At 48.0% G+C, this 14,801-nt stretch overlaps 1 long non-coding RNA gene across 1 annotated transcript; it reads right to left on the bottom strand.

Moving 5' to 3' along the window:
• Positions 1 to 2,144: 2,144 nt before the first annotated feature.
• Positions 2,145 to 5,761, bottom strand: LOC141380468 (uncharacterized). Its single transcript, XR_012398424.1, has 4 exons — positions 5,699 to 5,761; positions 5,275 to 5,338; positions 4,866 to 4,991; positions 2,145 to 3,900 (listed from the first exon to the last, which is right to left on the bottom strand). It is a non-coding gene; the product is annotated as an uncharacterized lncRNA (long non-coding RNA).
• Positions 5,762 to 14,801: the final 9,040 nt, after the last annotated feature.

The following is a 14,801-nucleotide window of genomic DNA, read 5'->3' as shown; positions in this document are numbered from 1 at the left end:
CTTATTCATTGTGCTTGTTAACTCACAATGTAATAGCTAATGTTAACAAGCATGACTTTGGATTTTTATTCATTAGTAAATTAGTTTAACAATGCTAACTATTAAATATTAAATAGTTCTTTTAATAGTGAGCAAATACATTAACTAATGAAACCTTATTTTAAAGTGTGACTAAAGGGGGATACTTTTAAATGATTTAAAATAATGATTAACAGTGTAGTTTAATCTGTTGATATTGCTGCAGATGCCTTTCAAAAGAAGATATTTTGAAGAAAGCTGAAAACCTGTAACCATCGACTTCCATAGTAGGAAAAAGAACTACTATGACTCAGTGGTTGCAAGTTTCCAGCTTCCTTCAAAGTATTTCTGTTTGTGTTAAACATCAGAAACAAACTCAAACAGGTTTGGAACAAGTGAAGGATGAGGAAAATAGAATTTTCAGTTTTGAGTGAACTGCCTTTAATGACTCTCTTTAAAAACCTATTAATATTCTTGTTTCTGTTTTCTAGGTAACATTATGAGATTCAGAGCTAGAAAATTTTGTGTGTTACTGCATCCTGGAGCTGACATCCGTCAGAAGATCCATGCCATCGTCTGCTAGTTAACAGCTCCTGCTCTTGTGTGGCTGAGAGTGGGATATGCAAACATTTGGTTGCTTTGCTTTTCCAGACAGCCCATTACTCTGAAATGTGTAATGTGTGTTGTCACATGAACAATTGTTTGGAATGGATCAATTATGTGTTAAGTTCCATGAAACAGATGGGTGTTTATTTATTTAATACGTATCAGCCCAAATACCTCTCTATGCACAAGTTACAGAAGAAGCACCTGATTCAAGAAAACAACTGATTCAATGTTATTGTTTCTGTTCATCTAAATAAAATATTTTTTCAAAATGTAACTTTTTTGACAATTTTTATTTCAAATTATATACTGTGAATTATATTTTATATGAATAAAATAAAGGTATTTATTCTAAATTAAAAAATAGCACTTAGAAAGTAGCTTAAGAAATGTTTATGTATATTAATGTTCAGTTTTTTTTTACTTCAAAAGGCAATGAAAACAAACTATTATTTGCCATAAAAGGTCCTTTCTTTAAATGTCTGCATCTGGTTGGCACTCGAGCCTCAATCAGTTTGCTAGACTGAAAATGTCAGCTACACTCTTGTCTTTTTCTGTAAAATTTTCACGTTTAATATCAACAACCCACCTCTTCTGTACTACTTTGTCTTTTGGAAACGTGTGGAAACTAAGGTAGGAGTTCAATTTCTGACGCTGTGTGTTGCTGAACACAGCAGTTGTAGCTATAAGTACTGTTCTCACATCTTTGAAATTACACTTTTAAACGTTTAGATGTCATATTTAAGTAGCTGACATAAACGTATATAAGTGGGCTATAATGGCATAAAACATTAAGACAACTGTCCAAAACATTACTTGTTTTTATCAGTAGCGCTCCTGTTGTAGCACTGTACTGTACGATCGGCGGAAGTTGGCTCGGGGTCTTAAATTTTACCGGAAATGCATCACGCGCCGCCGTGCATAGAGCCCATTGTCCTAAATGCTCCTTAGATCACTTGAAGTCCTTGTTGAAGTTAATCCATTGAAGAGCACATGCAAACAACATATGCTGGCAAATTGCTAGCTAACAGGAAGTGATAACCTCATGGCCAGTCAGCCATTTTATACAGCCGCAGAGATTTCAAAATAAAAGCCCTAAACCAAATACGTTCACAAATAATAACTTCCCAGCCGGCATTTCAACGGTGATTCAACGTTGAATCAACGTCAGGTCTATGGTTGGATCAACGTTGAATTACCTTTCGATTTTGCAAATTGGATCAACGTTTATATAGTGACGTTGTTTCACCGTCGGACCACCACCGGTGATTCACCGTTGAAATCACAACGTTGTTTCACTCTTACCTTCTTCATGGGTGAATTGTGGTCGTTTTGTAGACGTTGAATGAAGGTTGAATTACCTTTCGATTTTGCAAATTGGATCAACGTTGATACCGTGACGTTGTTTCACCGTCATACATTTCAACGTAAGTTAAATAGAAATTACATACAACGCAAAGTCCATAAATATAGCATACAAATTTTTACTAATAAAAAATACACGACACAAATACACAACTTAGTCTGTGTATCAATTTATTTAATTCACACCTCATTATTTCAATTATTCTAAATATACAGCAACATTTACAGCATACAGTTCATCAAAACCATGCAGGTTACTATACATGCTGTACACTCAAATACAGAAAAAAGGCATACAATTAAATAGTCACTTTTTAATTAGGTTTCATGAATTAAAGTTAATGTTTACTAACATGAACAAAGAACAAATACTTGTACAGCATTTATTAATCATTTAATTAATTGAAATATGTCCTGATGCTATTAAAATCAAAATGTATGCTTGTTAACATTAATGCACTGAGCTGACATGAACTGTACTTTCTTTATATGAAAGATGCTTCATTGCTCTTTGTTCATGTTAGTAAATACATTAACACTTACTAATACAACCGTATTGTAAAGTGTTACCGTCTTCAGAAAGACAGATACTAACTAAATTAAACTAAGTAACTAAACTACGCTTCAATTCTGTTTACAAAGTTTACAAAATACCCATTTTTAAAGTGGCTGCAGTAAAAAAATAAAATAAAAAACATCACTCACAACTAAGAATCACAAGTGAAATACATTACATCTGTTTGAGGTTTTATAGATTGAGAGAAACACTTGAGGTAAAAGATGGCACTGGGGACAAAGAATCAAGACTAAAACACTAAAACATCTATATCAGTCTAGCAGTTAAATACATATTTATTTCTCAAACACCAGGTGAGTTTCCTACAAAATCAATAATGAGGTTTGCTATTCCAATTCATTGTGAATGAATGGCTTCACATTCACAATAGTGAAAACTCATGCTATAATCTTAACCTGACATTACTCCTTCACTTTGCAGGTCTGCATGCTAAATATGTAGTATTTTTTTTTTTTTTTTGTATAAAGTACATCTATTGTGTTTAGCATTACTGCAGCAAAACTGAGCACCTGTGACAGTGGAACATAGACATAGAAAATGTGTAGAATATATGGTTTGATTCTCTCTCACAAACACAACAGTAAAAGCAATTTGTTATTCCATTATTATTATTAGTATCATAAAAATTGCATGTTCACATGGGTCTTATAATAATGGCTCACATTTGTGAATGGCCACTATTTCACTATTACATGTCACATTAAGTGTTCATATAGGTTCTGTAATTAATTACTTGTGTCATCCCACAAGTCCTGTTAATCTTCAGAACACAAACTAAAATATTTTAGATTAAATGCTCCTCATCCTCTACAGACAGCAATGGTCCCAAGATGGTCATTGTCAAGATAAGGCACAAAACACATTGTCAAAACGTTCCATGTGACTTCAGTGATTTCAACTGTGAACATACCAAGCTCCAACAACACTTTAGTGAGGCAAAACAAAACATTAAATACAATTGTGTTTGCGTATATCTCTCCCTCATCAGATCAGCGTGTGTTTACTACGAGCAGTAAGCACACACCATGACCTGTTGTGGCAAAGGCAAACAAGTTATTTTTACAGTACTTACTGTGATTTAACCTTTATGACAAATGTACTGGACCTGTTACACATATCACTATCTTTTATGAACACAAATTTCACTGTAACGGATGCTATTGTTTTGCTCCAGTTATACCTTTAGAGAACACCGTACTAGTCAGACATCCATACAAAAGCAGAGAGTTTGGTCTTGTGTAGCAGAACTGCAATAGATGCCTGTCTGTCTAGGCTGACACTGGTTAAGGCCATCAGTATGTCCTTGATGCCCTCAAATGGAGCCTCCAGAAAACCTGCAATAAATGAAATACGAGGTTACAACTAAGTTGGTATCAGCTATTATACAAAGTGAAATTCAAATATTTATTTTTTTATTGAATCCAAATTAGTCCTATAATATCGCCACACTCAATAATTTTGAGTCATCCATCTGAATATTCCTAACTAAGAGAAGTGAAGAATTAGGTGTGATATCGTCAGGAAGCCCTTCGCCACCACCGGTGCCAGCATTTCCAGACTTCAAATTTCAGATTCTCGAAAAAATTGCTTTTATTTATTTTTTTTTAACCAAGGCTGCAGTAAAGAATCATGAAACATTCAACACATCTAATTACAAGTTGTTGTAAACCATTACATGTACTGTAAAAGCTGTTTAAAGCTTTTTAGACATGGTTGAGAAAAACTCTAGAAGGTGTAGCACTTCTGCAAAAGTCTGCATGTATGACAGAGAATTAAAGGGATAATTCAAAATTTGTATTCTGTCGTCATTTACTGACCACGTTGAACACAAAAGAAGATATTTTGAAGAAAGCTGCAAATCTATTTAACCATTGACTTCTATAGTATTTTTTTCTACTATGGAGGTCAATGTTTACAGGTTTTTAGTTTTTTTTTTTTCCAGAATAGCCTCTTTTGTGTTCAACAAAATAAACTCATAATGGTTTTAAACCATTTGGGGAGTAAAATGTGAGTAAATTTTCATTCTTGGGTGAACTATCCCTTTAAGTTGGAAAACACCAGAATTCTTAAGTAGACCCTTTTCGCAAGACAGATGATGCATTTCATTTGTCATCTTAATCCTCAAGTTTTTAATATTTAGATTTATTTAAATAGCATGTTTATTTATTTGTTTTAATGACATTTAATAAAAACAACTTCTCAATGACATCACATGTACTGGACCTGCTACACATGTATCACTATTTTTTTGAATACAAATTTTACTGTAACGGGTGCTGTTGTTTTGCTCCAGTAATACCTTTAGAGAACACAGTAGTAGTCAAGACATCCATACAAAAGCCTTGGCATGGAGTAGCAGAACTGCAGTCTGTCCAGGCTGACACAGGTAGGCTATCTGCGTGTTCTTGATGCCCCTCAACTGGACCTTCCAGAAAACTCAGAAAGTTAAAACCCATTACACCTTTTATCTGCTACTATACAAAGTGTAATTTAAGCATTAATTTCTCACTAAATACATATTTGTTCCCCAATACTGTCACATAGTATAACATCACAACATGATTTCACAATAATAATATCAATATAACAATATAATATCACAACATGGCCTAACAATCAATAAACAAACAGATTAGAAAGAGAAAATCACCAACCAAAGCACCAAGAAGATTTAACAGATAGCTTTGTTAAAGGTAAAGTAAACTTACATGGACAAAGCCTTTTCCATTTAATGCTGTGCAAGTTAGTGCGTCTCTGGAGTAAGTTACATGTCTAAAAGCAAAAACAACAACAACAGTGAAACGACAGCAGTTCACTTTGTAATAATAACACTAATAATACAGCGTATAAAATGGATATTGTTTTATAACGTTGCTCAGTAACTTTAAACTGCGTTTGGAGTTTATCGCTTTGAATTTGCCATAAAAACGCTCATTTAGACTAACGTTAAACATGTGACATTACCTTGAGGTTAGCTGCGTCACCGGAGCGCAAACAAGACTAAAAACAAACTGGAAAGTTTTAAATGCTTCAAAATTCGAAACACTACACCAAGTCACATTTAAGATACACTGTGTGTAAAACAAAATCGGGGGGTAAATAAAACTTTAAAGCATCTAAAAACACGCTTACCTCTGAATTCTGCTGCACTGCAGGTCAGGTGTTCGTAATTAAGTGAAGTGAAGCGCTGCGCGTGGCCGCGTGCGCCGAGTCCTCCGATACCATGGTAACCAAACATGTTGAATATTGGGTGAAGCCATGACGTTAATTCAACATACAGACCATGATAAAAAAAATGTCAACGTTGATTTGTACAAGGATTTCTGTAACTTTTTTCAACCATTTATCATTCAACATTGTTTCAACATTAAAGCAACAACTGACGTATTTTCAACCACATTTCAACGTTGAAGCCTTGTCATATGCAGGCTGTTTTTCAACCGTTCAACATTAAACGTTCTATCAACATTATTTCAACGTTCAAAACACATCTGACCTTATTTCAACCATATTTCAACGTTGAAGGTCGGTCGTGTGCCGGCTGGGTTATTTTCTCAACAACAAAAAATTATCTTTGAAAACATAAACTTATATAAATTATATGCAAAGTAACAGCAAACAGTTACAGGGTGTGTGCATAACAAAAGGCATTTGCATTTAGTGCTGCCTGTGGGAAAGTCACACCCTTCACAGTGATTCAAAAGATGCCTCAAGTTATATATTTATTGTTTTGATTGTCTATTTCTGAGAGAATGAGACCATTGTACCAGTCGTACTGAGACATTTCAAATGATATCAAACATGATATCAAACATGATAGATAAAGTCACTTTGGTTAATTTAGAACATTCAGACTTTTAAATGACCATATGTGTGAGTTGGGGTGATTGAAGTCGAGTTTCAGCGGATTCACATGTAAATGTAGCAGGAACTGGTTCTTTCTCGCATTCCCACCTGCTGGGTTGTGAAGCCGATTGTACCTGTTTTCGGCTCATGTTGAATTGTCAAAGACATCAAAGTATTTGTAATATCTCAATTCTTACAGCTACTATAATTAATTATGTGTATTACACTATTTGTGTAGCATAAAATGCCAAAAGAAAAAAGAATAAGCCTGAGAAGGTTAACTGTGATATTAAAACCACCATCACTTGCTTGTGCACTCATTGAATATCTTGTTGGTTATAAGTGAAAAATGAATATCCTATGTAAAGGAAATCACTTGACCCACAGCAGCCAATGACTGTTTAACAGGTCTAAATACACCATTCACAATGAGAATGTTTGATCTATGGCAGAACTTAAAAACTCACACAGACATCAACAATTAGTCTTTAAATCTTAACATTGGTGATAATCGAAAAAAAAAATCAATTAATAATCAACCCAAAACAATACAAAACAACCTACCCACCCACCCAACTTCCTAAACCCAATTGACAGTTTTCAAATGCAATCCAGAAAACGAAAAGCCCTTACCTGATTTTTACCACATTTTCAGACTCTACCACATATGCAAGTCTAGGAAAAGTGGCTGGCCCCAGCCTTGGGGTGGAGGGCAAGGGGCCCTCAAAAGCCTAGACTGCAAGCCCAGGGAGAGTGGTTGGCCCCTGGGGCAACCCACTGGAGTCAGAGACCATGCAGCTGGAGGGCAAAGGGCCTTCAAGAGCCCAAAAAGCAAGCACAGGAAAAGTGGCTGGCCACTGGGGCAGCTCGATGGGCAAATGAGCCATGAGGTGGAGGGCAATGGGCACTCAAGAGCCAGGACTGCAAGCCTAGCAAAAGTGGCTGGCCCCACGGACAGCTCACTGGGCAAGAGAGCCTTGAGGTGGAGGGCAAGGGGCACTCAAGATCCCAGGCTACAAGCCCTAGGAGTTTGTCTGGCCCCAGGGACAGCTTGCTAGGGTCATATGACCTGTAGGTGGAAGGTAAGAGGCCCCCATGAGCCCAGACTTCAAGCCTTGGTAGAATGGCTGGCCCCTGGGCAGCCCGCTGGGGTCAGAGACCCTGGAGCTGGAGGGCAAGGTGCCCTCAAGAGCCCTAACTGCAAGCCGAGGGAGAGTGGCTAGCCCCTGGGGCTTGCTTGTTGGGCAAGAGAGCCTTGAGGTGGAGGGGAATGGGCACTCAAGAGCCCAGAATGCAAGCCCAGGGAGTGTCTGGACCCAGGGACAGCTCGCTGGGCCAGAGAGCCATGAGGTGGAGAGCAAGGGCCCCTCTTGAGCCTAGACTGCCAGCCCAGAGAGAGTGACCGACCCCCGTGAAAAGCTTGCTGGGGTCAGAGGACCTGTAGGTGGAAGACAAAGGGTCCTAAGTAGCCCAGACTGCAAGCCAAGGGAGAGTGTTTGGCACCAGGGTCAGCTTGCTGGCGTCAGATGCCCTGTAGGTGGAAGGGGCCCTCAGGAGCCCAGACACCAAGACAAGGAAGAGTGGCTGGCCCCAGGGGCAGCCCGCTGGGGCCAGAGACCCTGCACCGGAAGGGCAAGGGACCCTAAAGGGCCCAAACTGCAACCCAGGGAGAGTGGCTGGCTTTTGGGGCAGCTCGCTGCCCCAGAGAGCCTTGAGGTGGATGGCATGGGGCACTCAAGAGCCCAGACTGCAAGCCTAGGGAAATTGGCTGGCCCCAGGGACAGCTCACAGGGTCAGAGAGCTTTGAGGAGCAGGGCAAAGGGCAATCAAGAGCCCAGACTACAAGCCCAAGGAGAGTCTCTGGCCCCAGGAGCAGCTTGCTGGGGTCAGAGGACCTGAAAGTGGAAGACAAGGGGCCCTCAGGAGGCCAGACTGCAAGCCCAGGGAGAGTGGCTGGCCCCTGGGGCAACCAGCTGGCGTCAGAGACCCTGGAACTGGAGGGCAAGGGGGCCAAAAACGAAAGTGGCTGACCCAGTGACAGCTTACTGGGCCAGAACCTTGAGGTGGAAAGCAAGGGGCCCCCATTAGCCCAGATTCCTAGCCCAGGGAGGGTGGCTGGCCCCTGGGGCATCCCAATGGGGTCAGAAACTCTGGAACTGGAGGGCAAGGGGTACTCGAGAACTCAGACTGCAAGCCTAGGGGAAAGTGGCTGGCATCAGGGACAGCTTGCTGGGGTCAAAGGCCCTGTAGGTGGAAGGCAAGAGGCCCTCTGGAGCCCAGACTGCAAGACCAGGGAGAGTGGCTGGCCCCTGGGGCAAACCACTGAGGTCAGAGACCTTGTAGCTGGAGGGCATGGGGGCCCTCAGCTGCCCAATCTGCGACCCAGGGAGAGTGGCTGGCCCTTGGGGCATCTCGCTGTGCCAGAGAGTCTTAAGGTAGTGGGCAAGGGGCACTTAAGTGCCCAGAGGGCAAGCCTAGGGATTATGGCTGGCCCCAGGGACAGCTTGCTGGGGTCAGAGGACTTGTAGGTGGAAGGCAAGGGGACCTCTGGAGCCCAAACTGCAAGCCAAGCAAGGGTGGCTGGCCCCTGGGGCAATTCGCTGGTGTCTTGCACCCTGGAGACCCTGGAGCTGGAGGGCAAGGGGCCCTCAAGAGCCCAAATTGCAAGCTCATTGAGAGTGGCTGGCCCATGGGGCAGCTCGCTGGGCAAGAAAGCCTTAAGGTGGAGGGCAAGGGGCACTCAAGAGCCCAGACTGCAAGCCTAGGGAGAGTGGCTGGCCTCAGGGACAGCTTTCTGGGCCAGAGAGCCTTGAAGTTGAGTGCAAGGGGCCTTCAGAAGCCCAAACTGAAACCCAAGGAGAGTGGCTGGTCCCTGGGGCAACCCACAGGGGGTTAGAGACCCTGGAGCTAGAGTGCAAGGGGCACTCAAGAGCCCAAACTGCAAGCCTAGGGAGAGTGGCTGGCCTAAGGAACAACTTTCTGGGCCAGAGAGCCTTGATTTTGAGGGCTCTCTGGAGCCCGTACTGCAAGCCCAGGGAAAGTCTCTGGCACCAGGTACAGCTTGCTGGGTTCAGAGGACCTGTAGGTGGAAAGGGGACAAGGGGCCCTCAGGAGCTCAGACTGCAAGCCCAAGGAGAGTGACTGGCCCCTGGGGTAGCCAACTGGGGTCAGAGACCCTGCAGCTGGAGGGCAAAGGGCCCTCAAGAACCCAAACTGCAAGCCAAGGAAAAGTGGCTGGCCCTAGGGGAAGCCTGCTGGGGTCAGAGACCCTGCACCGGGAGTGCAAGGGACCCTCAAGGGCCCAAACTGCAACTAAGGGAGAGTGGCTGGCCCATGGGGCAGCTCGCTGGGCAAGAGAGCCTTCAGGTGGAGGGCAATAGGCACTCAAGAGCCTTGACTACAAGCCCAAGGAGAGAGTCTGGAAACCTGGGACAGCTTGCTGGGGTCAGAGCACCAGTAGGTGGAAGGCAAGGCCCAGGGAGAGTGGCTGGCCCCTGGGGCAGCCCGCTGGGGTCAGAGACCCTGCAGCTGGAGGGCAAAGGGCCCTCAAGAGCACAAACTGCAAGCCCATTGAGAGTGGCTGGCAAAGAGGCAGCTCACTGGGCAAAAGAGCCTTGAGGTGGAGGGCAATAGGCACTCAAGAGCCCAGACTGCAAGCCTAGGGAAAGTGGCTGACCCACGGGACAGCCTGCTGGGATCAGAGACCCTTGGAGTAGAGGGCAAGGGGCACTCAACATCCCAGACTGCAAGCCCAGGGATAGTGGCTGGCCCAAGGGGCAGTTCGCTGCATGAGACAGTCTTGAGGTGGAGGGTATGGAACACTCAAGAGTGCAGACTACAAGCCTAGGGAGAGTGGCTGGCCCCAGAGATAACTCGCTGGACCAGAAAGCCTTTAGGTGAAAGGCAAGGGGCACTCAAGAGCCTAGACTGCAAGCCCAGGGAGAGTGTCTGGCCACAGGGACAGCTTGCTGGGGTCAGAGGACCTGTAGGTGTAAGACAAGGGGAACTCAGGAGCCCAGACTGCAAGCCCTGGGAGAGTGGCTGGCCCCTGGGAGAGCCTGCTGGGCTGAGAGATGCTTTAGCTGGAGGGCAAAGGACCCTCAAGAGCCCAAACTGTAGATCCATTCAGAGAGACTGACTGTCCCCTGGGTAGCTTGCTGGGTTTAGGGAACCCTTAGGTGGAGGACAAAGTGGCCCTAAGGAGCCCAGTCCGCAAGTCCAGGGAGAAAGTTTGCCCCTGGGTAGCTTGCAGGAGGCAGGGAACCTTTAGGTGGCGGGCAAGGGGCCCTCTGGGGCCCAGACTGCAAGTCCTGGGAGAGATGTTGGCCCATGGGTAGCTTGCTAGGGGCAGGGACCCCTTAGGTGGAGGGCAAGGGACCCTCTGGGGCCCAGACTGCAAGTTCTGGGAAAAAAGGTGGCCCATTGGGTAGCTTGCTGAGGGTAGGGACCCTTTAGGTGGAGGGCAAGGGGCCCTATAGGGCCCAGACTGCAAGACCTGGGAGAGAGACTGGCCCCTGGGTAGCTTGCTGGGGCAGGGACCCTTTAGGTGGAGAGCAAGGAGCCCTATGGGGCCCGGACTACAAGTCCTGGGATAAAGGTTGGCCCATGGGTAGCTTGATGGGGGCAGGGACCCTTTAGGTGGAGGGCAAGGGGCCCTATGGGGCCCGGACTGCAAGACCTGGGAGAGAGATTGGCCCCTGGATAGCTTGCTGGGGCAGGGACTCTTTAGGTGGAGGGCAAGGGGCCATCTGGGACCCAGACTGCAAGTCCTGGGAGAGAGGTTGGCCCCTGGGTAGCTTGCTGTGGGCAGGGACCCTTTAGGTGGAGGCCAAGCGGCCCTATGGGGCCCAGACTGCAAGTCCTGGGAGAGAGTTTGGCCCCTGGGTAGCTTGCTGGGTGCAGGGACCCCTTAGGTGGAGAACAAGGGGCCCTATGGGGAAAATACTGCAAGTTCTGGGAAAAAGGGTGGCCAATGGGTAGCTTGCTGAGGGCAGGGACTCTTTAGGTGGAGGGCAAGGGGTCGTATGGGGCCTAAACTGCATGTCCTGGGAGAAAGGTTGGACCCTGGGTAGCTTGCTGTGGGCAGAGACACTTTAGGTGGAGGGCAAGGGGCCCTCTGAGGCCCAGACTGCAAGTACTGGGAGAGAGGTTGGCCCCTGGGTAGCTTGCTGGGGGCAGGGCCCTTAGATGGAGGGCAAGGGACCCTATGGGGCCTAGACTGCATGTCCTGGGAGAAAGATTGCCCCCTGGGTAGCTTGCTGGGGCAGGGACCCTTTAGGTGGAGGCCAAGCAGCCCTATGGGGCCCAGACTGCATGTCCTGGGAGAGAGTTTGGCCCCTGGGTAGCTTTCTGGAGCAGGGACCCCTTAGGTGGAGGGCAAGGTACTCTCTAGGGCCCAGACTGCAAGTCCTGGGATAAAGAGTGGCCCAAAGGTAGCTTGCTGGAGGCAGGACCCTTTAGGTGGATGGCAAGGGGCCCACTGGGGCCCAGACTTCAAGTCCTGGGAGAGAGGTTGGACCCTGGGTAGCTTGCTGCGGGCAGTGACCCTTTAGGTGGAGGGCAAGAGCCCTATGGGGCAAAGACTGCAAGTCCTGGGATTAAGGGTGGCCCCTGGGTAGCTAGCTGGGGGTAAGGACCCCTTAGGATGAGGGCAAGGGACCCTCTGTGGCCCAGATGGCAAGTCCAGGGATAAAGGGTGGCCCATGGGTAGCTTGCTGGGAGCAGGAAGCCATTAGGTGGAGGGCAAGGAGCCCTATGGGCACCAGACTGCAAGTCCTGGGAGAGAGGTTGGACCCTGGGTAGCTTGCAGTGGGCAGGGACCCTTTAAGTGGAGGGCAAGAGGCCCTAAGGGGTTAGACTGCAAGTCCAGGGAGAGAGGTTGGCGCCTGGGTTGTTTGCTGGGGGCAGGACCCTTTAGATGGAGGTCAAGGGAGCCTATGGGACCTAGACTGCATGTCCTGGGAGAAAGATTGCCCTCTGGGTAGCTTGCTGGGGCAGGGACCCTTTAGGTGGAGGCCAAGCAGCCCTATGGTGCCCAGACTGCATGTCCTGGGAGAAAGGTTGCCCCCTGGGTAGCTTGCTGGGGCAGGAATCTTTTAGGTGGAGGGCTGCAAGTCCTGAGAGAGAGGTTTGCCCCCGGGTAGCTTGCTGTGGGCAGGGACTCTTTAGGTTGAGGGCAAGGGGCCCTATGGGGCAAAGACTGCAAGTTCAGGGAAAAGGGGTGGCCCATGCGTAGTTTGTTGAGGACAGGGACCCATTAGGTGGAGGGAAAGGGGCCCTAAGGGGCCCAGACTGCATGTCCTGGGAGAAAGGTTGCCCCCTGGGTAGCTTGCTGGGGCAGGAATCCTTTAGGTGGAGGGCTGCAAGTCCTGAGAGAGAGGTTTGCCCCTGGGTAGCTTGCTGTGGGCAGGGACCCTTTAGGTTAAGGGGAAAGGGGCCCTATGGGGCAAAGACTGCAAGTTCAGGGAAAAAGGGTGGCCCATGGGTAGCTTGTTGAGGACAGGGACCCTTTAGGTGGAGGGCAAGGGGCCCTAAGCGGCCCAGACTGCAAGTCATGGGAGAGAGATTGGCCCCTGGGTAGCTTGACTGGAAAAGGGAACCCTTAGGTGGAGGGCTGCAAGTCTTGAGAGAGAGGTTTGCCCCTGGGTAGCTTGCTGTGGGCAGGGACCCTTTAGGTTGAGGGCAAGGGGCCCTATGGGGCAAAGACTGCAAGTTCAGGGAAAAGGGTGGCCCATGGGTAGCTTGTAGAAGACAGGTACCCTTTAGGTGGAGGGCAAGGGGCCCTAAGGGGCCCAGACTGCAAGTCATGGGAGAGAGGGTGGCCCCTGGGTAGCTTGACTGGGGAAGGGACCCCTTAGGTGGAGGGCAAGGGACCCTCTGTAGCCCTGACTGCAAGTCCTGGGATAAAAGGTGACCCATGGGTAGCTTGCTGGTAGCAGGGACCCTTTAGGTGAAAGGCAAGGGGCCCTATTGGGCCCAGACAGCAAGAACTGAGAGAAGTTGGCGCCTGGGTAGCTTGCTGGGGGCAGGGACCCTTTAGGTGGAGTGCAAGGGACCCTATGTGGCCCATATTGCAAGTCCTGGGAGAGAGGTTAGCTCCTGGGTAGCTTGCAGGGGGCAGGGACGCTTTAGGAGGAAGGCAAGGGCACTATGGGGCCCAGACTGCATGTCTTGGGAGAAAGGTTGCCCCTGGGTAGCTTGCTGGGGGCAGGGACCCTTTAGGTTGAGGGCAAGGGACCCTCCGGGGCCCAGACTGCAAGTCCTGGGATAAAGGGTGGCCTATGGGTAGCTTACTGGGGGCAGGGACCCTTTAGTTTGAGGGCAAGGGGCCCTATTTTCCCAAGACTGCAAGTCCTGGGATAAAGGGTGGCCCATGGGTTGCTTGCTGGGGTCAGAGACCCCTAGGTGGAAAGCAAAGGAGGCCACTTAGACCCAGACTGCAAGTCCAAGGAGAAAGGTGGGCCCCTGGGTAGCTTGCTGGGGTCAGAACCCAAGGTGGAGGGCAAAGGGACCCTCTGGGGCCCAGATTGCAAGTCCAGGAAGACAGGTTGGCCCCTGGGTAGCGTTCTGGGGTCAGAAACCCCTTGGTGGAGGAAAGGGTGACCCTCTGGGGCCCAGACTGCAAGTCTAGGAAGAGAGGGTAAACCCTGGGTAGCTTTCTGGGGTCAGAGACCCCTTGGTTGAGGGCAAGAGGGCCCTCTGGGGCCCAGACTGCAAGTCCAGGGAGAGTGGTGGACCCCTGGGTAGCTTGCTGGGGTCAGAGAACCCAAGGTGGATGGCAAGGGGAACCTCTGGGGTCCAGACTGCAAGTCTATGAAAAGAGCTGGACCCCTGGGTAAATTGCTGGGGTCAGAGACCCCAATTTGGAGGGCAAGAGGGCCCTCTAGGGCCCAGACTGCAAGTCCAGGGAGAGTAGTGAGCCCCTGGGTAGCTTGCTGGGGTCATGGACCCCAATGTGCAGGGTAAAGGGGCCCTCTTGGGCCCAGACTGCAAGTTCAGGAAGAGAAGTGGACCCCTGGGTAGCTTGCTGGGGTCAGAGATCCCTAGGTGGAAGGCAAGGGGACCCTTTGTGGCCCAGACTGCAAGTCCAGGGAGAGAGGTGGACCCCTGGGAAGCTTGCTTGGGTCAGAAACCCCTAGGTGGAGGGCAAGGGGGCCCTTCTGGGGCCCAAACTTCAAGTCCAGGGAGAGATTGTGACCACTGGATGGCTTGCTGGGGTCAGATACCTCTAGGTGGAGGGCAAGGGGGCCCTCTGGGGCCCAGACTGCAAGTGCAGGGAGAGCAGTGGGCCCCTGGGTAGCTTGCTGGGGTCATGGACCCCAAGGTGGAGGGTAAAGGGGCTCTCTGGGGCCCAGACTGCAAGTCCAGGGAGAGAAGTGGACCCCTGGGT

The sequence above is a fragment of the Danio rerio genome, chromosome 23, assembly GCF_049306965.1.
Source record: "Danio rerio strain Tuebingen ecotype United States chromosome 23, GRCz12tu, whole genome shotgun sequence".
Lineage (NCBI taxonomy): Eukaryota > Metazoa > Chordata > Actinopteri > Cypriniformes > Danionidae > Danio > Danio rerio.
The sequence above is the reverse complement of the archived record's forward strand: the minus strand, read 5'-3'. Positions and strand labels throughout refer to the sequence as shown.